The 22,043-nt window shown below is 43.7% G+C and overlaps 1 pseudogene; it reads right to left on the reverse strand.

Annotated features, from left to right (window-relative positions):
- Window positions 1-21,088: 21,088 nt before the first annotated feature.
- On the reverse strand, window positions 21,089-21,206 carry LOC126485456 (5S ribosomal RNA; annotated as a pseudogene).
- Window positions 21,207-22,043: the final 837 nt, after the last annotated feature.

Here is a 22,043-nt window from a genome sequence, read left to right on the forward strand (position 1 = left end):
AGACGGTTAACGAAGGTCCTAGCATACGTAACTGTTTCTTAGGTATGTGAGTGGCTCGAATACTTTTGAATTAGTAGAACGCAGTACGGCAAGGGCTCTTCAGAGACATATGTATCTCCAGGTGTGCCCCAGGAAATGTAAGAGGACCGCCCTTATTCACTTTAGGTCCTATACAAAACAATCTGAAGGCAGCCTACAACTATCTCCTGATGATACATAAAATGTATTCGCAGTTGCTAATGTGGACAACTATCAGCTGTATAACGGAATGACGAAAATGAAAATTTATACCAGACCGGGACTGGAACCCGGTCGCCTTTGCCGTTTTCACTAATAATTCAGGACAAACTGGCAAAGCGAAACTTTCGTAAGTCGTCGTTCATGCGTCACAACCTGCACTCGTACACATCACGTGTACATGCCTTACAGCGAGAGGACATTTTAACTGGAAGTCGCTGCCTGGTATTGGCGGATAAATACTATACTGCAGTGCCTGTGTTCTTAGGAAGTACTATGCAACGTCCCTATGGACAGGCATGCATGTCCGAAGAAACTCTGCATACTACTTCCTAAGAACACATGCATACAAATAGTATATTTCCTGATGACCCTGCCGCGTACGGAAATGTGTCGTCTTTGATTGACTGTGGAGCAAAACGATTACCCGGACAGAATTTCGAATTAGTTAACCGCCATGAAATGGACAGCTCCAAAAAAATCGGTCGAAACATTAATTGTTTTAGTTCTGTAGTGACATGGCCCAATGCCCAAATTCTTTTACTCAATATTTCTAATTGTTGTGATGAATTAAAACTTTTTGTAAGGAGAAAGTGCAATTTAATGAAGACGAGTAACAAAAACTATCGTGTGATATTCGAATACAGTGTAAGTGGTGTGCTTGTTGACACAACCACCTCGATTCAATATCTAGAAGCAAAGTTGCAAAGCGAAATTCAATGGAACTGCCATGTTAAGTCGTGCTATTAGGAGAAGTTTAGAGAATCAGCATTTGCAACTGACTGCGGACGATTTCACTTCCATTAATTTACATCTGGCGTGAGAACCTCGAAGAAGCATGACCCATATAGAAGAATAAAGGCAGCCGATCTCCTCTCGTTCCACACACAAGTGGAATAGAAAAGGGAATGACTAGCAGTGGTTATAGGCATCCTCACCCATGCACCGTTTAGTGGCTTGCAGAATATGTACCTAGAAACAGATGTGGATGCAGTATGCGTGATGTTGGGGATGCTGAACGCTGTAACCTCTGGCCAAGCGCGACACCGGATGCCGTCCAGGAGAGTATAGGACCCCCCCAGACCCACCGACAGCCCCGCAGGCGTAAACAGTGGTCGCACCAGTCACCTGGTATTAGTCCGTCAGCGTTGCTGGACAACTCGTTCTGTTGCCGAAATATTGTGCTTGTAAGACATGACAATGCGGTTGACATTCCGAGAAACTTTCCTTGAGTCGTTAGGCTGTTTGCGAAGGTCACACAGTGTAGATCCATTTTATTTCTGCTTAATCCCCCTTTAGTTGCTTCGCTACTTCTCCCCAGGTCCTGATTATCTTGTAGAACACAAGATAGAACAGCATGTGGGGTGGGCGGGATAGTCGGTCTTCGTATAAAATTCGGATATTTAACCAAAGAATTGTGACTGCCCACGTTAGTTAAAGTTCATTTGATCATTTTTTTTAATTGCAAAAAACATGCAATCCTCCATTTGTGTGGACATGTTGTCCATAGTTGGTTTATAATTACTGAAAATATTTTAAATCCGTAGTTGCCACTACAGTAATATGTGCTATTTTGCCATCAAATGGTTTTCGTTATATAAAAAGCTGCTTATTTCAGTTTCGGTATTTTGTGTCTGATTTTCGCTCACATCAGAAAACGTCGTCTTTATGCACGTTACTGATGTATTTCGTAGTTAGGCACTGCTGTCTTTCGACTAATTCCGCACTGAATTTCACGGCTGTCTATGTCTTGACGTCAAACAATGAAAAGTAGCACATCGTTTCCCACTCCTCAGTCTTCCTCTGCCAATCTATTCCCCCAACGTTTCACCTCTTCATTAACGTTACCATATCATTTTCTATTATCCTCACAATCCCCCCCCCCCCCGCCCCAACCGTCCTGAGCCCACCATAGACTCATCATTTAAGTCGTCACTACCACTTCATTTCACTTACGCGCTAAATAAATTGACAATGACATAATGAAACAATATGATACACATACGACGAATCGCTGAGGAAGAGAACATTTTTGGATCAGCGTAAACCAAAGTAAGACATGCTGTCTACATAAAAGGCACAGAGACATGTTTAGCCAGAAGGATACAAACAAACAATAGAACCGCTACATTGCTTCACATAATGAAATGATTAGTTCTGTAAAGGATTGTGGAAATGATGGAAAACAACTGTACTAAATGAGGGAATACCTGATAAAGGTGCAAGAAGACGGCTTTCCCTATGTGAGCGAAAATCAGACATAAAAGACGTTAAATAAAATTAACAGCCTTTATAATGAACTTTTTCTCAACCTAGAAAGGAAGCCAGACTGTAAATATCTCGCATAACAGTTCCATGAAGATGGCTGGATTTATACGTTGTCTTCATTATCCGACACAGTGCTGAAGTGCATCTTTCGTGCCTTATCCTTTCCGAAAGGCAAACTGCTCGACATTTTACAAAAGATATACAACGGTCAGCCAAAAAATTATGACCACAGCCCACGGCGATACTGAATGCCGCCTTGTTCCGTTGCGTATACCTGACACGACGAGGAAAGTATATAGGCGGAGAACAAACGAATAGGGAATCTATGTAGCGAGCACACAGGCCGCATATGAGTTTATGCATTGAGGTAAGCGACTGTGACTAAGGACAAAGCGTTATGTCTTGTACAGCTGGGAAATGGTAAAGCTGGTCGGATGTATGCGTGCTGCTGTCATCAGCGTGTACGGAAAGTGGCTGAAAGATTGTGAAAGCAAGAGTATGTGACAACGAGATGGACGTGCATAGCTCCTCGTAGAACGTGAAGGTCGCAGGCTAGCCAGCTGTGTAAAGGATTACAGGCAGCAACTTGTGGTAGATCTGACGACAGAGTATAACGCCTGACTAGGCACACGTAGTGGGATCGCAATGGTCAGGGCCCAATGTTGAGCAAGGGGCTCTGCTTCAGACATACCTTTCGTCTTTCAAAGGAAGCTTTAATTACTATTGTAATGAGCACAGCACCCAGAAAAATCGGACTTTGGATCAATGTGAAAGCTTTTGTACACAACGAAAACAGTGTAGTGGCAAAATAACGCATATTTCTGTAGTGTCAAAGATGGATTTTAAATATCTACAATAATTACAAAGCAAATGCGGACAATATGTATACACAATGTCTATGTCTTCGGTTAAAACATCCGAATTCCACAAGAAGACTGACTACCCCCCCCCCCCCCCCTCATGCAGTTCTATCTTCGGCAAGATAATAACGAATTACGTTTCTTGCTGCACCAAATCGATGGTTTTGTCCAGTTTCTAATGGCTCTGAGCACTATGGGACTTAACTTCTGAGGTCATCAGTCCCCTAGAACTTGTTTTTGTTGTTGTGGTCTTCAGTCCTGAGACTGGTTTGATGCAGCTATCCATGCTACTCTATCCTGTGCAAGCTTCTCCATCTCCCAGTACCTACTGCAGCCTACATCCTTCTGAATCTGCTTAGTGTATTCATCTCTTGGTCTCCCTCTACGATTTTTACCCTCCACGCTGCCCTCCAGAACTAAACTGGTGATCCCTTGATGCCTCAGAACATGTCCTACCAACCGATCCCTTCTTCTATTCAAGTTGTGCCACAAACTCCTCTTCTCCCCAATTCTATTCAATACCTCCTCATTAGTTATATGATCTACCCATCTAATCTTCAGCATTCTTCTGTAGCACCGCCGTCCATGTTTCACTTTCATACATGGCTACGCTCCATACAAATACATTCAGAAACGACTTCTTGACACTTAGATCAATACTCGATGTTAACAAATATCTCTTCTTCAGAAACGCTTTCCTTGCCAGTCTACATTTTATATCCTCTCTATCCTCTCTATCTTCCCTACCCTAGAACTTAGAACTACTTAAACCTAACTAACTGAAGGACACCGCACACATCCATGCCCGAGGCACGATTCGAACCTGCGACCGTAACGGTCTCGTGGTTCCAGACTGTAGCGCCTAGAACCGCTCAGCCACTCCGGCCGGGTTTTGTCCAGATACGCGCTCACCCAGGCGAACCGCTGTTCGAAACATGCACCGCGCCACGGACACAAGTGAGGGCGGGGGGGGGGGGGGGGGGGGGAGGGGCTGTAAAATGAACTGGGTGCAGTTACTCAAAGATGTCAAGTATGACCTGTAATCATCGAATGGCTGCGAAACTTGGCAGATATGCTGAAACGTTAATGCGGAACCCATTTACTCTGGAAGGACGTTAGTTCCAATTTTGGCTACTAGGTGGAAACATAGCGCTGTGCAGAGTCTCGTTGACGTCTGCAGTCCTCATGCTGAACAAACTGTGAAAGTTACAGTTAACAATAAAATCAAGATCATGCCTCTGTCACTTGTTTGACCTTTTCTGTCCAAAACCCGTTCCTGGTCCATTACATATGGAAACAATTCTAAAAATATTTCTTGCATTCAGAGCGCCAGATTTACACCTGGTGGTCAACATTGTAAATAATTTTTCGAGCGTAAGTTGGTTGTGCATTAACGTATTAGAATACCAATGACGTTTCACTGCTGCACCATAATTACAGCCCACACTGGACCTCTGTGAGCAACTGTACTTTAATTACAACCATACGGTTTTATGGTGTGAGTTTCACCTAAGCTTCCATGGGGCCTGTGGTAGTAATGGAAGGCACCAGCACAGTTGTGGTTAACGTGAACATTGATGTGGACCACATGGACCCACTCTCGTTTGACGTTCGTCAGTTACGAGTTGGTAAGTTGCATATATTATTTGAACGATATTCTTTGTCGGAAAGAAGTAAACGAGTCATTCTACAATTAATATTTCTTGTATTCAACCAGCTTTTGAAAAATAATTAATCTTTGGAATACAACATGACTGCAAGTCGTCGCTTGCTTTAATCATAAATATATCTCCGAGAGATACTGAATGTACATAAAGAATAACCTTCAAATCGTGAGCTACATCCAAAATTTTTCATTTGTGAAATTTGTGAATTTAATTATGACAATTTTGTTGCATATGTCTGCTCTCATTTTCAGGACTCAAAGTAGTAATTAGAGTAACTGATTTAAAAAACTGAACCTAGAATTGCTGGGGTACCCATGCATGACCACAAAAAATAAAAATTGTGAATCGTTGAGGAAGTATGAATGAGAACAGTGGCGTATTTAGGTTTACAAAGATAATGACTAGTTTTTATTCATTTTTTATAACTGCAGCGAGTTAATAACTCTTACAAGAAAAATGAAAGACACAAATGAGAACGAGGGATTGCACTTGATTGGCAAATCATACATTTTGGTGGAAACTATACAAATACCCTCTAGAATTAATTCCTTTTACAATGAAATCTGACTTTGTTTCCACTGTGAGGCCCAACTGTATTCAAATGGAATCGACTTTACCCTTTCACCTTGATTCAGGCGGCAGCAGAAAACGGCACGCTGTGGGAGGGGAGCGAGGCACGTCAGCACCTGTAATGCTCTGACGCGTCCACGAAAATTTGCAAACTACGCGGACTGGCGTTCTGATTATCAGAACGCGGGAAACTTCCCTATAAGAGCCCTAAAATCCTGGTGGATTTCAGTGCGAGGTGAACCTGTTCGTTGTCCTGGCCAAACGAATTTGACTAATAGGCACTAGGTTGCGTGCTGGAATTGCCAAACGTCAGACGGCCGACTCAGGACGAATAACTTCACCCTCATGACATACTATATGTTCAAGATGCTGTGCAGTTCCACTAACGGTACAGTTGCACACTTCCACTGTGTCTTAGTCCACCACAAACCGCAGCCCACAAGTCCCAACCACTACGGACAAATCTTTAGTTCTCTACCAGGGGAGGACCAGAAAAAAAAAAATAACCGCTTCCATGATGTACAACCCAGTCGACCTATACTCTAGTCCAAGCAATCCTGTTTGTACAACATCCGAAACTGAATATTATAGCAGAGTTGAAAATACCGCTTCAGTTGTAAATTACTTTGCCGGCCGCCGTAGCCGTGCGGTTCTAGGCGCTTCAGTCGGGAACCACGCGGCTGCTACGGTCGCAGGTTCGAAGTCCTACCTCGGGCCATTTGAACCATTTTGTAAATTACTTTCTTTTTGTAAATTACTTTTGGTGTTTCTGCACTTGGCACTGATAAATGAAACCCTTAGTCACACAAGGTGTATCAGAAAATATGTGTGCATGGGTACCTAATATGTGATACAATCCCATTTCATTGATCTGTGACATTTCCTCCACATTATAGACTCTGTCCTCCACAATTTTAGCAAAAACATTCTTCCTTCCACTCTCTGAAATCGGAAAACGTATCCCACTTATGTAATTGTTGGTTTTTTCTAGGCATTTCACCTAAATCTACAATTGCACATTGAGTACTCATGAAGTTGGTCCCCAATATAAGCTCGACATTCATGAGGGGTACAATTAAAAAATTAATTTTAGTGCACTTCCCTGGCATCGAAACGAAACTGTAGCCTATTTAAAAAGAACACTGTTTCTGCTGAAGGAAGAACACTCCTCATAAAGTTGAATAAACATACAGAAATTGCTGTTCTGTTTGGATTAGTGGCCAATAATTATCGCTTCCCTCAAAAATGCCTTCCGTCATAGACTCGTAGAAATCACTTTGGAAAGCGCCAGAAACACAACTCAGAATTCCGCAAAATAGGGAAAGAATATTGCATAAAATCTCAGCAGAACTATTGAGACCTCAACTCGTACTCAGTGCTCCTGTCCACAGCATTACTGTTTCAAATCATAAACAGGACGTCACTCAGCTACCTTCCACCACTTTGAGCACATCTAGCCTCCTAAACAGTCAGAATTTTGTATCAGTCTATGTTGCGATACCATAAAATTAAAGGGCAAATTCAATATTCCCTCCTCCATACGCAGTCATCTGGGGTCAACATTAAAACGTCAGATCCTGAATGAAAATAACCAAGTTGAATGTCATCTACGCCTGGACTCCCAGAATGATCCACACATCTCAAACCATCGTGGATAAGATCATCAACGACAACGACGTCATGAACGCCGGTTGTATTCAGATCGAATACGTGACATGCAGCCTTTTATCATTTAGTTCCATCTTGAGGTGTAGCATGGATCTTCTTCTAAACAGATAAATATAGAATGCTACCCACAGACAATAACCCAGATACAGCGATAGAAACTCTAGACCAGCTGCTATTAACTCTATGCACAACCCATTAGTAGGCCATTAAACAAATAAAAGAACAGCGCTTTTGGCCCTTTTTCGTAGTAAGTGACTAAGTGCATTTCTGATCGAAGTCTTCGGTCGCTGCTATGACGGCCAGCTGTTTCTCATTCGATGCTCTTTGGTGCCGCCCTGGCTGCCAGGCAAGGAGAAGGTAACTCCACCCCGCGGCAGCCGCCCTAATTATTTACTGTACATCTACTACATTGGTTTGCATAAAAACGTTAGTACAACACAATCATAGAACACAATAAACGTTAACACAAGATAATTATACAATGAAATAAAGGTAGTCTGTAAAAAATTAACTTAATAAAAATCCTGTAATAAGAGAAAGCGAACAGATAAATCGTGGAGCTCAAATAAGAAAAAGTATTCTGGTGAAACACACACCTATACAACCCCTATAAGCCTGTAACAGAAACTGTGAAACACCCTACATATAAGCCAATATAAGCCTTTTCAGACAGGCTGCATATCGCTTGCGTTAGACAGTCATATCTGTCATTAGCACAAACATTATCCTAGCTACTGGCTAGCTAATGTGAAGAATTATTAGCATTATGCAAGTTGTCGCGACTGAACATACAAACTGAGCGACCTGGTGGACTGCTTATGTCACTCGACCTACATTTTGGACAAGCAGCTTTCCTAACCCAGTCATGGAGAATTAATAATTCTGTGGGTTCCCTATACTGATTAAAGTAAAGGACGTGACTGTTCCCAATAATGAAAGTAAAACATTCATCTTATACCTTTCATTCCTGTTGAGATACACGGCAGTGTCAAATCTCTATAGGCCGGTGCAACACATTTTAGTCGACTTTTCGTGTATGGTAATGATTTACGGGCGATGGTCATCGCACCTAAGATTGTTGAAGTACACAGTTGAATGAACATTGGTCAGTAGCATTTTCACTTATATAAAAGCTACCCCAGTTAGTTTTGCCCACATTATTTTTTGTCGTCAGTCTTGTGACTGGTTTGAAGAGACTAGTAACAAACTTCTCCGCTGTCCAACCTCTTCGTCTCTGAGTAACACCTACGCCCAACGTTCCCGATAATTTGTTGGGTGTATTCCAAGCTGTATCTTCCCTTACAGATTTTTCCGTCTGTTATTTCCTCTGGTACCGTGGTAGTTATTGCCCTAAGATCTTATCTAACTTTCTTTCGTCATGTACGTTCTCTTAGTCAGCATTTTCCAGATACTCCTCTCCTCGTCGATTATGTGGAGCACCTCTTCCTTATCATCTCAAATGCTTCAGTTCTCTGTCTCTCCAGTTTTCCCACCATTCACTTCTATACAATAGTGTAATCCAGACGCAGATTACTTGTTCGGGTGAAGGCCAATGTCTAATGCTTTCGCCCATATCGCTTAGCACATTACATTAATACATACCAGACATGAAGCAGCATAGTGTGTGATGAAAGGTGAATGAAAACAAGAAAAGTTGTGGGTACCATTTTCCAAAAATTATATTGTTCAGGCCACAGATTTGTCTTACATTGCAATAACTTACCATGACAACGGCCCTGCATACTCGCTGCACTACACATTCTTCGCTTCGAAGGGCTTCCACAGCTTCCACTTGGTTGACGAATTTTGCTGTCAGTCAGTATATCTTGCTCCATTTACGACTGTACTGGGCACTACACATTGAATAGTTTGGCTAGAGCCCCCACGTGCTACGACAGGAAGATATATATTTTGTTACACTCAGCTTAATTGTGTGGCCCATAGATGTGGCTGGTCTCAATGTTTGGCTACGTTTTTCGTCATAGCTCACACCTGTCGTAAACTCAGTTTTTAAGCTGAAATAAAATATAACAACACAATGCAGGCAGGTATTGCGGTGAAATTTAAAATATTGAGTCACTCACATTGGTTTATAATTTGAAAAGGTAGTTTATTTTTCGTCACTATATAGAGTAAACACTTAAAATGCAGTCTGATGGAGTTTTACGTAAGGGCGGCCGTTAATAACTCATGCTACAACAATTCACTAAAAAATTCGTTTGTCGCGATCATGACACTCGACAGTCTCTTCACAAAATACACTGTTGTCTGCTGTCGTTATCCACTATACTGCAACCACTTGATCGCTTTAGAACGCAGCTACATACACTACTGACCATTGAAATTGCCACAACAAGAAGAAATGCAGATGATAAACGGGTATTCATTGGACAAATATATTATACTAGAACTGACATGTGATTATATTTTCACAAAATTTGGGTGCGCAGATCCTGAGAAATCAGTGCCCAGAACAACCGCCTCTGGCTGGAATAACGGCCTTGGTACACCTAGACATTGAGTCAAACAGAGCTTGGATGGCGTGTACAGGTACAGCTGCCCATGCAGCTTCAACACGATACCACAGCTCATCAAGAGTAGTGACGCATATTGTGACGAGCCAGTTGCTCGGCCACCACTGACGAGACGTTTTCAATTGGTGAGAGATCTGGATAATGTGCTGGCCAGGGCAGCAGTCGAATATTTTCTGTATCCAGAAAGGCCCATACAGGACCTGCAACATGCGGTCGTGCATTACCCTGCTGAAATGTAGGGTTTCGCAGGTATCGAATGAAGAGTAGAGCCACGGGTCGTAACACATCTGAAATGTAACGTCCACTGCTCAAAGTGCCGTCAATGCGAAAAAGAGCTGACCGAGACGTGCAACCAATGGCACCCCATACCATCACGCCGGATCATAAGCCAGTATGTCGATGACGAATACACGCTTCCAATGTGCGTTCACCGCGATGTCGCAAAAGAAGGTCGCGACCATCATGATGCTATAAACAGAACCTGGATTCATCCGAAAAAATGACGTTTTGCCATTCGTGCACCCAGGTTCGTCGCTGAGTACACCATCGCAGCCGCTCCTGTCTGTGATGCAGCGTCAAGGGTAACCGCAGCCATGGTCTCGGAGCTGATAGTCCATGCTGCTGCAAACGTCGTTGAACTGTTCGTGCAGATGGTTGTTGTCTTGCAAACGTCCCCATCTGTTGACTCAGGGACCGAGGCGTGGCTGCACGATCCGTTACAGCCATGCGGATAAGATCCCTGTCATCTCGACTGCTAGTGATACGAGGCAGTTGGTATCCAGCGTGGCGTTCCGCATTACCCTCCTGAACCCACCGATTCCATATTCTGCTAACAGTCATTGGATCTCGACCAACGCGAGCAGCAATGTTGCGATACGATAAACCGCAATCGCGATAGCCTACAATCCGACCTTTATCAAAGTCGGAAACGTGATGGTACGCATTTCTCCTCCTTAAGTGAGGCATCACAACAACGTTTCACCAGGCAACGCTGGCCAACTGCTGTTTGTGTATGAGAAATCGGTTGGAAACATTCCTCATGTAAGCACGTTGTAGGTGTCGCCACCGGCGTCAAACTTGTGTGAATGCTCTGAAAAGCTAATAATTTGCATATCACAGCATCTTCTTCCTGTCGGTTAAATTTCGCGTTTATAGCACGTCATCTTCATGGTGTAACAATTTTAATGGCCTGTAGTGTACATACTTGTTCCCGAACGTTGTTACCAATCCACTGCTACTCCCAGATGGGCGGCAAGTCCTTCTCTTAGCGTCGCTCTGAAATGGGCGCCCTATCCATCCTCGAAACGACTGTCGTAACTCCAAACAGCTATTTGACAAAAATTACGAAAATTCTAAAACTAAACACAAAAACATATATGGTATATTGAAAGATATGTAAATTTTCCGGGGCCGGTCGCGGTGGCCGTGCGGTTCTGGCGCTGCAGTCCGGAACCGCGGGACTGCTACGGTTGCAGGTTCGAATCCTGCCTCGGGCATGGGTGTGTGTGATGTCCTTAGGTTAGTTAGGTTTAAGTAGTTCTAAGTTCTAGGGGACTTATGACCTAAGATGTTTAGTCCCATAGTGCTCAGAGCCATTTGAACCAAATTTTCCGGGCAATAACAATTTAAAGTACATTTTTTTGTATCTGACACCGTTTTTTCAGAAATAATGTTCTTGTGGCGTGATATTGCTTATCCCGAATTTTTGATACTTAACATAATTAAACAAATTAAAATACATACTTAATTAATTATCTACCTCGTTCCACTTTAGAATGCTTCTAGTTTCGTCTCTTTATTTATTACCTAAAACACAGTTTCTCTGAGTCGAATCCCATATTTCGACCTCTAATTAAAAAAGTGGTACATATTCAGCTAAATCGGCTATGATTGCTCGATGCAGTTCTACTAGCCGCATCAGTAAACACTTTGTTCGTTTTATTCGGCCAAAGCATTGCCGAGATATTAGCTTCTGAACTTTGATTAACATTTTTAAAACAATAACAACTTTCAAACTGTTATATATATTTGTGACGCGTCTAGATAATTTAGTTTTACATATTTTTCTGCCCATGAGTGCCAACTCGCACCTCTGTTTTTATCAACTTTTCTATGGCATATAAATTTCTCCAAGCGCGCAGACACGGCCATACGTGCCCCTGCGAAGCGCTCAGGTTTTTCCAAGGCCGCGTAGACGCTAGCTGCTGGCCACGGCCCGGCAGCAACCGCTAGCAAAGTGCTCTGCGGCGGGAAACTGCCGCTCTAATCTCTCCCCCACAGCTTGTACGGTCACACCTTCTTTGAGAAAGTGGTTTTTGAAATAAACTTCAGGCATAATTATGAGGCTGAATCTCAATGACACACTTACAGGGTGTTTCAAAATTGACCGGTATATTTGAAACGGCAATAAAAACTAAACGAGCAGCGATAGAAATACACCGTTTGTTGCAATATGCTTGGGACAACAGTACATTTTCAGGCAGACAAACTTTCGAAATTACAGTAGTTACAATTTTCAACAACAGATGGCGCTGCGGTCTGGGAAACTCTATAGTACGATATTTTCCACATATCCACCATGCGTGGCAATAATATGGCGTAGTCTCTGAATGAAATTACCCGAAACCTTTGACAACGTATCTGGCGGAATGGCTTCACATGCAGATGAGATGTACTGCTTCAGATGATCAATTGTTTCTGGATTCTGGCGGTACACCTGGTCTTTCAAGTGTCCCCACAGAAAGAAGTCACAGGGGTTCATGTCTGGCGAATAGGGAGGCCAAACCACGCCGCCTCCTGTATGTTTCGGATAGCCCAAAGCAATCACACGATCATCGAAATATTCATTCAGGAAATTAAAGACGTCGGCCGTGCGATGTGGCCGGGCACCATCTTGCATAAACCACGAGGTGTTCGCAGTGTCATCTAAGGCAGTTTGTACCGCCACAAATTCACGAAGAATGTCCAGATAGCGTGATGCAGTAATCGTTTCGGATCTGAAAAATGGGCCAATGATTCCTATGGAAGAAATGGCGGCCCAGACCAGTACTTTTTGAGGATGCAGGGACGATGGGACTGCAACATGGGGCTTTTCGGTTCCCCATATGCGCCAGTTCTGTTTATTGACGAAGCCGTCCAGGTAAAAATAAGCTTCGTCAGTAAACCAAATGCTGCCCACATGCATATCGCCGTCATCAATCCTGTGCACTATATCGTTAGCGAATGTCTCTCGTGCAGCAATGGTAGCGGCGCTGAGGGGTTGCCGCGTTTTAATTTTGTATGGATAGAGGTGTAAACTCTGGCGCATGAGACGATACGTGGACGTTGGCGTCATTTGGACTGCAGCTGCAACACGGCGAACGGAAACCCGAGGCCGCTGTTGGATCACCTGCTGCACTAGCTGCACGTTGCCCTCTGTGGTTGCCGTACGCGGTCGCTCTACCTTTCCAGCACGTTCATCCGTCACGTTCCCAGTCCGTTGAAATTTTTCAAACAGATCCTTTATTGTATCGCTTTTCGGTCCTTTGGTCACAGTAAACCTCCGTTGAAAACTTCGTCTTGTTGCAACAACACTGTGTTCTAGGCGGTGGAATTCCAACACCAGAAAAATCCTCTGTTCTAAGGAATAAACCATGTTGTCCACAGCACACTTGCACGTTGTGAACAGCACACCTTACAGCAGAAAGACGACGTACAGAATGGCGCACCCACAGACTGCGTTGTCTTCTATATCTTTCACATCACTTGCACCGAGCGAGGTGGCGCAGTGCTTAGCACACTGGACTCGCATTCGGGAGGACGACGGTTCAATCCCGTCTCCAGCCATCCTGATTTAGGTTTTCCGTGATTTCCCTAAATCGTTTCAGGCAAATGCCGGGATGGTTCCTTTGAAAGGGCACGGCCGATTTCCTTCCCCATCCTTCCCTAACACGAGCTTGCGCTCCGTCTCTAATGACCTCGTTGTCGACGGGACGTTAAACACTAACCTCCTCCTCCTCCACATCACTTGCAGCGCCATCTGTTGTTGAAAATTGTAACTATTGTAATTTCGAAAGTTTGTCCGCCTGAAAATGTACTGTTGTCCCAAGCATATTGCAACAAACGGTGTATTTCTATCGCTGCTCGTTTAGTTTTTATTGCCGTTTCAAATATACCGGTCATTTTTGAAACACCCTGTACATTACATGACTGGGTAAGTAATATATTACACGAAAGTAATGATTTTCCAGACGATTAAATTAAAAACTGAAAAAGTCACGCCTTAAACACTATTTTATCTTAAAAAGGACGTGCAGTATTTAATACCTCACGTAGATGAAAAAACGCGACGAACCAGAATTCCATCGAAAAAACTTCGGAAGCTGTTCAGGGATATTTCCATAGTGTTTTGGGATCAGACACTCATGGATTTCGGTGGCTTACTCAGAGTAATTGCATTTTGTATTGTTTCTTTACCTTTACCTGTTATCTTTACTGTCCTGACAACATATGGACAACGCGCAAATTGCTTGGAAACAAACTTATTCCATTCATCAACAGTACTTGCTCTTCACTGTACACTGAGGTTTGAAGGGTTTATGGCACAGCGATATGCACATATACACATAGCGGTAGTATCGCTTACGCAAGATATGAGAGGACCAGTGCACCGACGGAGCTGCCCTTTCTACGCAGGTGACTCATCTGAAGAGGTTTCCGATATGATTATGGTCGCACAGTAGGAATTAACAGGATCTGAGCGCGGTATGGTAGTTGGTGCTAGACGCATGGGACACAGATTTTCGGAAATTGTTTGCGAATTCAGTATTCCGAGATCTACACTGTCAAAAGTGCTCCGAGAATACCAAATTTCAGGAATTATCTTTCACCTCAGACAACACAGTGGCCGACAGCTTTCATTTAAGCCCGGGAGCAGAGTCGCTGCCGTAGAGTTGTCACTGTAAGCAATGTGGGACGTGTGAGGTATGTATCGGGTAAGAAACTGCGACGAAATTTGACGTTAATGAGCTGCGGTAGCAGATGACCGACGCGAATGCTATTGTCAACAGCGCGGCATCGCCTGCAGCGCCTCTGCTGGTCTCGTGACCATTTCGGTTGGAGCCCGAACGACTAGAAAACCGTAGTCTGGTCAGATGAGTCGCGATTTCAGTTGCTAAGAACTAATGGTAGGGTTCTACTGTGACGCAGACCACACCAAACTGTGGAACCAAGTTGTCAACAAGGCACTCTGCAAGATAGTCATGTCTCTAAAATGGTGTTGGCTTTATTCATACGGAATGAACTGGGACCACTGGTACAGCTGAACCGATCTTTGCTGGAAATGGTTATGTTTGGCTATGTGGGTGATTTTCAGTCATTCATGGACTTCATGTTCCCAAACAACGTTGGAATTTTTGTAGATGACAATGCACCATGTCACCGAAACAGAATTGTTCGCGATTGGTTTGATGAACATTCTGGACAATTCGAGCGAATAATGTGACCACCCATACAGCCCGATATGAATCCCATCGAACATTTATGGGACATAATCAAGAGGTCACTTCGCAATTCAGTCGGCTATAGAGTAGCATGGTTCAGTGTTTCTGAAGGGGACTTCCAACGACTTGTTGAGTCCATGTCACTTCGAGTTGCTGCAGTATGCCGGGTAAAAGGAGGCACGACACGATATTAGGAGGCATCCCATGACATTTGTCACCTCAGTTTACTCTTCGCCCTCAAACTAGGATTCGTTACTGAACTGTCCCATCTCGAGTTTTTTTTTCTTTTCCGTCAGTGTTACCAGTACGTTAACAATGACACACAGCAGTATACACAGGTTTACTAGTGAAGAGCTTGCTGATGTGCAGATCATGTATGGGTTCAGTAATGCAGTGGAATAATGCTGCTCCCGCAGCGGTGATAACCGCGTCATAATCGTTTGCGTCTGCAGAGAAAGATAAAGATTGGCTAATAATTTAGGACTTAGGCAGCAAGAGCTACTCTGAGATGAATTGTTGGCGCAGGAGAGGAATTTGTGGCGGGCCACATCAAAGCAGTCAGAACACTCATGACAGAAAAAATCTGTAGGTCTCTCTGCGTTTCTTGTACCTTTTATTGACGGAGTATTACGGGCTTCTTCGGTGGTGTGAAGGCGTTTTCACAGAAACGAAAGTAATTGAGATAACAAACGGAAAAAGTGTTATTACGTTATTAACGTTTGAGCCATTGGATATCACAGATCTTTTATCCCAAAAAGTTCCAGATCCTTTATACCTAAAACACTCATAAAATATCCCTGAACAAAAAATGGCTCTGAGCACTATGGGACTTAACATCTGAGGTCATCAGTCCCTAGAATTTAGAACTACTCAAACCTAACTAACCTAAGGACGTCACACACAACCATGCCCGAGGCAGGATTCGAACCTGCGACCGTAGCGGTCGTGCAGTATCCCTGAACAACTATCGAAGTTTTGTCGGTAGTGTTCTGGTTCACCCTGTATTCATAAATACGAAAATAACTGTTAGGAAACGTAATGCAACGTACCAGAGTATTCAGTTTCAAATATTCTGCTTCGAGTACGAAGATCACGTGCAAAGGTAGACGAAATATAGAAACATAGTGCAGAGGCCATTTCGTGCAGAACAAGGATGTGGTGGATGGTAAAAACCGAGTGTCACGCAGTATCCGTTTTAGAAAGTTACTATGAGAGCTTCATCACAGAATTAAGCGAAGTAAAAACCTAGTTGACAAACCAAAGGCTGAAGAAAGCCAAAATGAGTGTAAGGAGAGCAGTGCGAGAAGCGTTCAGTAATTTTTAAAATTAAAATTTTGTTTCCCTGTAGGACAAAAGTGAAGATCTTTGTTACAAGCAACAGTTGTACACCACATGCTGGATGCTGGCAAAGTTTTGCTGTCAAAGTGTAAATTTATATATACTGTGTCATAGTGTGCGAAGTGATATACCAACTAACCATCAAAATGGAAGCAGACAAATGGACACTAACAAAAAAAAGCTGCCTATACTGTCGCAATAACTAAAAATCTAAATTTACATCCATATCGTCAGATAAACAATAGTCATGGCGATACATTAAAGTGTGTACAGGATACGTGGATAGGACGGAGGTGGGTGTTTTGGAAAGAGCAGGACAAAGTTTCTTTCATAGGGCCATTTATTGGCAAAAGCTATACTATATGGAATACATTGTCAGGCCAAGGGAGGTGAGGGTGAGCCAGAAGGCAAAGTATGGTGAAGGTTGGTGTCTGCGAAAAATAAGTCCACAGTGCCACAGTACTGGGAGAAGCGGGAAGATCTACACTGATACAGGGCGCGCATCAGACTTACAGGAGAGCAAGAAAACAAGAGAGAGGACCCGGCGATGGGTGGCCGGGTATATTCGACGCACCAAGCGGCTTCCTCCGCCCTAATTGGTCGCGATCGACAAAACCGTTCGGGCGGCATGGAACTTTCCAGAGCGTACCCTCATCAGCACATGAGGGAGACGCATGGTCAAGGTGCCCTTCCTCTTTGCTGACTTCCTGTTGCTAGACCGTGGGACGAAAGAATTTACAGGCAGCCAACACTGCCAGCCATGGCTTGGCCGTGATAGAAAAATGAAGTTACCTCTGGTAGCTAATAAAATAAATTAAAATTTTCCTACCAACTGGCTCATCCTTTACAAGCATGCACCATCTTCTTGTCACAGAGCCAGCACCCAGCATTATGATAAAAATAATGATGTAACCTCCAGAAACTATCTGAAGATGAATCTGAAAGGGTTCGAAAACCGGTTCATGGAATAAAACATAATTATTCAAAACACTGACTGCTTGCTGTTTTATGTAACTTATTTACAAACCTAAGAAATTTTAGTGTTACGTAAAGTCAGTAAGCTGATCAAAATGATCTATTCAGTCGCTCAGTGACCACTGTGGCAATAAAACTGAAGACGACAGAGAAATCTGAAATACTGAATTCAGTATTTTGACATTGTTTCATCTAGGAAGATAGTAAAATGTTCCTCCTCTCTGCCATTGCACGAACGCTAAAACGGCGGATATTGAGATTAGTATACGGAATACAAAACAACGAAAATCGCTTGATAGTGGATAGGCATTTGGATCGGTTAAGATAAGTGTGAGATTCTACACAGACTAAGCAAAAGACCTAGCACCCTCTCTAGTAATAGTTTATCGTATTTCGCTGGAACAAGGATGGGTACCAACCTATTGGAATAGAAGCATTAGTCATTTCTGTTTTCAAGAAAGTTTGTCGAACTGGTGCAAATTGTTTCGCATGAGGCAGTATGCGCCACATAATATGTTCCAAGACGCCACCCCTTAAAATCGCGGTTTTTCCGGGGCTCATACATCTGGTGATAGTAAAGTAGCATCAAGATCGTGGATAGTCCTTGGGCTATGGACCATTTGTATACACGACATAAGGATCGTTTTACTGTAACAATCCTATACTACAGGGTAAAATTTGAATATTACACATTCGAACCTGCACACATTCGAACCTGCGACCGTAGCGGTCTTGCGGTTCCAGACTGCAGCGCCTTTAACCGCACGGCCACTTCGGCCGGCAGTGAAATTTACACCATGGGTTTGCAGCAATGAGATATGCAACTGATTAGAATTTCAGCGCAGACGCACATCACGCGCGCCTGTGGCGCCACCTCATAGCGCCACTTAAGGTTTGGCGATTCCGACGAGTGTACGTTCGGCACGTGTGTTTACCTTGTGGTTGTTTCACAAGACGATCAGTTATGCCTTGTAGACAACAGCGAATATCGTTTGATCAAGTATCCGAGTTCGACAGAGGAAGGATAGTGGCTTACCGAGATTGTGGATTATCATACAGAGAAATCGCTAGTCGTGTTGGACGAAACTAAACAACTGTAATGCGGATATGTGACCGTTGGATGCATGAGGGTACGACGGACCGACGTGGTCGATCGCATTCACCTCGGTGCACCACTGCACGTGCTGATAGGCAAGTTGTGCACATGGCAGTGACGGATCGCTCAGTGACATCCCGAACCATAGCACAGCACATTGCGTCTGTAACGCATGATCCAGTGTCTGCGCGTACCATTCGACGCCGTTTACAGCGGAGTGGTCTGTCCGCAAGACGTCCATTGCTTCGTCTACCATTGACGCAGAACCACAGACGTCTCCTTCGCCAATGGTGTGATGACAGACGGATGTGGACGGCAGAATGGAGTGACGTTGTCTTTACTGACGAGGCACGCTTCTGTCCGCAGCACCACGATGGTCGGATTCGAGTGTGGAGACACCGTGGAGAGAGGATGCTGGACAGCTGCATTATGCACCGCCACACTGGTCTTGCACCGGAGATTATGGTATGGGGCGGTATTGGATATTACTCTCGCACGCCTCTAGTACGCATTGCCGGTACTTTAAATAGCCGGCGCTATATATCCGAGGTGCTGGAGCCAGTTGTCTTTCCTTACCTTCAGGGCTCGGCCACAGCCATATTTCAACAGGATAATGCGCGACCACACGTGGCACGCGTTGTCCAAAGGTTCTTCGTCAATAACCAGATTGAAGTGCTTCCCTGGCCGGCTCGCTCTCCGGATCTTTTGCTGATAGAAAACATGTGGTCCATGGTTGCTCAACGAGTGACCCAGATTACATCCCCAGCTGCCACACCAGATGATCTTTGGCAACGTGTGGAAGCTGCTTGGGCTGCTGTACCCCAGGAACACATCCAACGTCTCTTTGACTCAATGCCGAGACGTGTGGCAGCGGTGAACTCCAGCAATGGCGGCTACTCTGGCTACTGATTCTGGCAGGAACCACATGTCACAGACGTCTGTAAACGTAATCATTTGATACTTGGTCAACATGTTATCTACAAAATAAATTTTGTTGTGCTACCTCTTGTCTTTCTTGGTGTTGCATTTACGGTGGCCAGCAGTGTACATATTTCTTGACAGCGGTGGTCACTGGAGTGTACAGTCGCAAGTAGACCGGGCTCCGGACGGCCGCGTGGTGCTACCCAGAAAGAAGACCATCGACTTCAGCGTACGGCTGTGGCCCAAAGTGCTTCATCTGCAGCACCAATATGAGCGGCAGTTGGCACCACAGTTACACGAATCGGTTACTTCAGTGACAATTTCGAGCAGACGCCCTGCAGCGTGCATTCCACTGACTCCAAACCATAACCATTTGCGATATCAGTGCTGTCAAGCGAGAGCTGTTGCCTCTGCTTGCTCTTTTACTGGATCTGTCTGCAGTGGAGCTCATGTGGGACATCATCCGACGACAATTCCAGCGTCATCCAAAAACAACATTAAAAGTCCCTGCATTGTCCGACCAACTACAATAGGCATGGAACTCCATCCCACAAACTGCCATCGGGCATCTGTGCAACAGAATGCATGCACGTTTACAGGGTTGAATTCGATATTATGGCAGTTACACCGGTTATTAAAGAACCAGCATTTCATGTTTCCAATGGTTTATCTCGAGTTTACATTAACGAGTGATCTTGCAATGTAATCTTTTAAAGACGTTACCTAGACAAAAGTATTCCCGAAATTTCATTTGTTTAATTATTTTTGCGTGTTGCGATTCTTTCTCCGTTAGGGTATGTTCTTTCTCGTACTTCATACTTCTCGCGAAATGGCGATGTACAGAAAAGCAGAGACATTAGAGCTTACATGGAAGCGTATATAGTCGTTCTTTCCACGGACCATTCGCGAATGGAACAAGTAAAGTAATTATTTGAATAAAAATAAATTTTTAGTATAACACGTTTTCATTTCAGACTAAAATATATGAATTATTTTCTCCTAGTACATACACATTTTCCTAAACGCATACGGATAGTTCTGAAAGTATGTGACTGTGAACTTTTAGTAGGTATGAAAACACTTGTAAAATTTATGACAAAAGCGTTGAGCGCGTGCAACAGATAATAGGAAGTGAACTATTCACGCGTCAGTTATGTATTACGTACGCCCTAAGTGTTTCGGTATAAAGCTTACAACTATTTTTATAGCTATTAAGAATTCACAACCTGAACTTTCCAAAATTGCATGAGGTTAGAAATTTTTATGATGTTAGCACTCCGTCATCAGGCCACAAGTGTCCCATCGGGACCATCCGACCGCCGTGTCAGCCTCAGCTGAGGATGCAGATAGGAGGGGCGTGTGGTCAGCACACCGCTCTCCTGGTCGTTATGATGGTTTTCTTTGACTGATACCGCTAATATTCGGTCTAGTAGCTCCTCAATTGGCATCACGGGGCTGAGTGCACCCCGTAGAATGGCAACAGCGCATGGCGGCCCGGATGGTCACCCACTCAAGTGCCAGCCACGCCCAGCAGAGCTTAATTTCGGTGATCTGATGGGAACCGGTGTATCAACTGCGGCAAGGCCGTTGCCTTATGATGTTACAAGAACTTATTTCATACTTCTTGTTTTGATAGAAAAACGGTTTCATTAAAAATTATTTTAGTTAAACAAGCTTTTTGTGCTTTTCAGTGAAGCTTTTCAGTCAATTTTAAAAACACCTTGACATTCTTGCGATAGAGACCTGTTTCAAATTTCATGTTTATTTCAGTTTCTCTGTACCTGATTCAATTAATATACGAGTATTGCTTCCTCCTACCTGTCCTACCTATATTTCCCGACATGATCGAGAAGGTAAAATTTAGAGATAGTCGAGTACATACGGAGGCTTATTGGTAACCGTTCTTGGCGCGAAAGTTGTAAACTGTAGTGGTACAAGAAGTGTCATTCGTCACACATCTGACAAGAAAGTGAATTAATATTGCATTGACACCCAATTGTGGGCTATGTTGAAACTTTCAGTTCTCTAGCTCATCGTGGAGTTATTTTAAAATCAAGTACAAAACTTGTACCCAAGAGACAAACATACAGACAGGAGACCTAGTTCATAAAAAATTAGTACAATGAGTAATGTACGTTCCTGGAAATTGAAATAATAACACCGTGAATTCATTGTCCCAGGAAGGGGAAACTTTATTGACACATTCCTGGGGTCAGATACATCACATGATCACACTGACAGAACCACAGGCACATAGACACAGGCATGCGCAATGTCGGCACTAGTACAGTGTATATCCACCTTTCGCAGCAATGCAGGCTGCTATTCTTCCATGGAGACGATCGTAGAGATGCTGGATGTAGTCCTGTGGAACGGCTTGCCATGCCATTTCCACCTGGCGCCTCAGTTGGACCAGCGTTCGTGCTGGA

This window comes from Schistocerca serialis, chromosome 6, assembly GCF_023864345.2.
Source record: "Schistocerca serialis cubense isolate TAMUIC-IGC-003099 chromosome 6, iqSchSeri2.2, whole genome shotgun sequence".
NCBI classification, from domain to species: Eukaryota; Metazoa; Arthropoda; class Insecta; order Orthoptera; family Acrididae; genus Schistocerca; species Schistocerca serialis.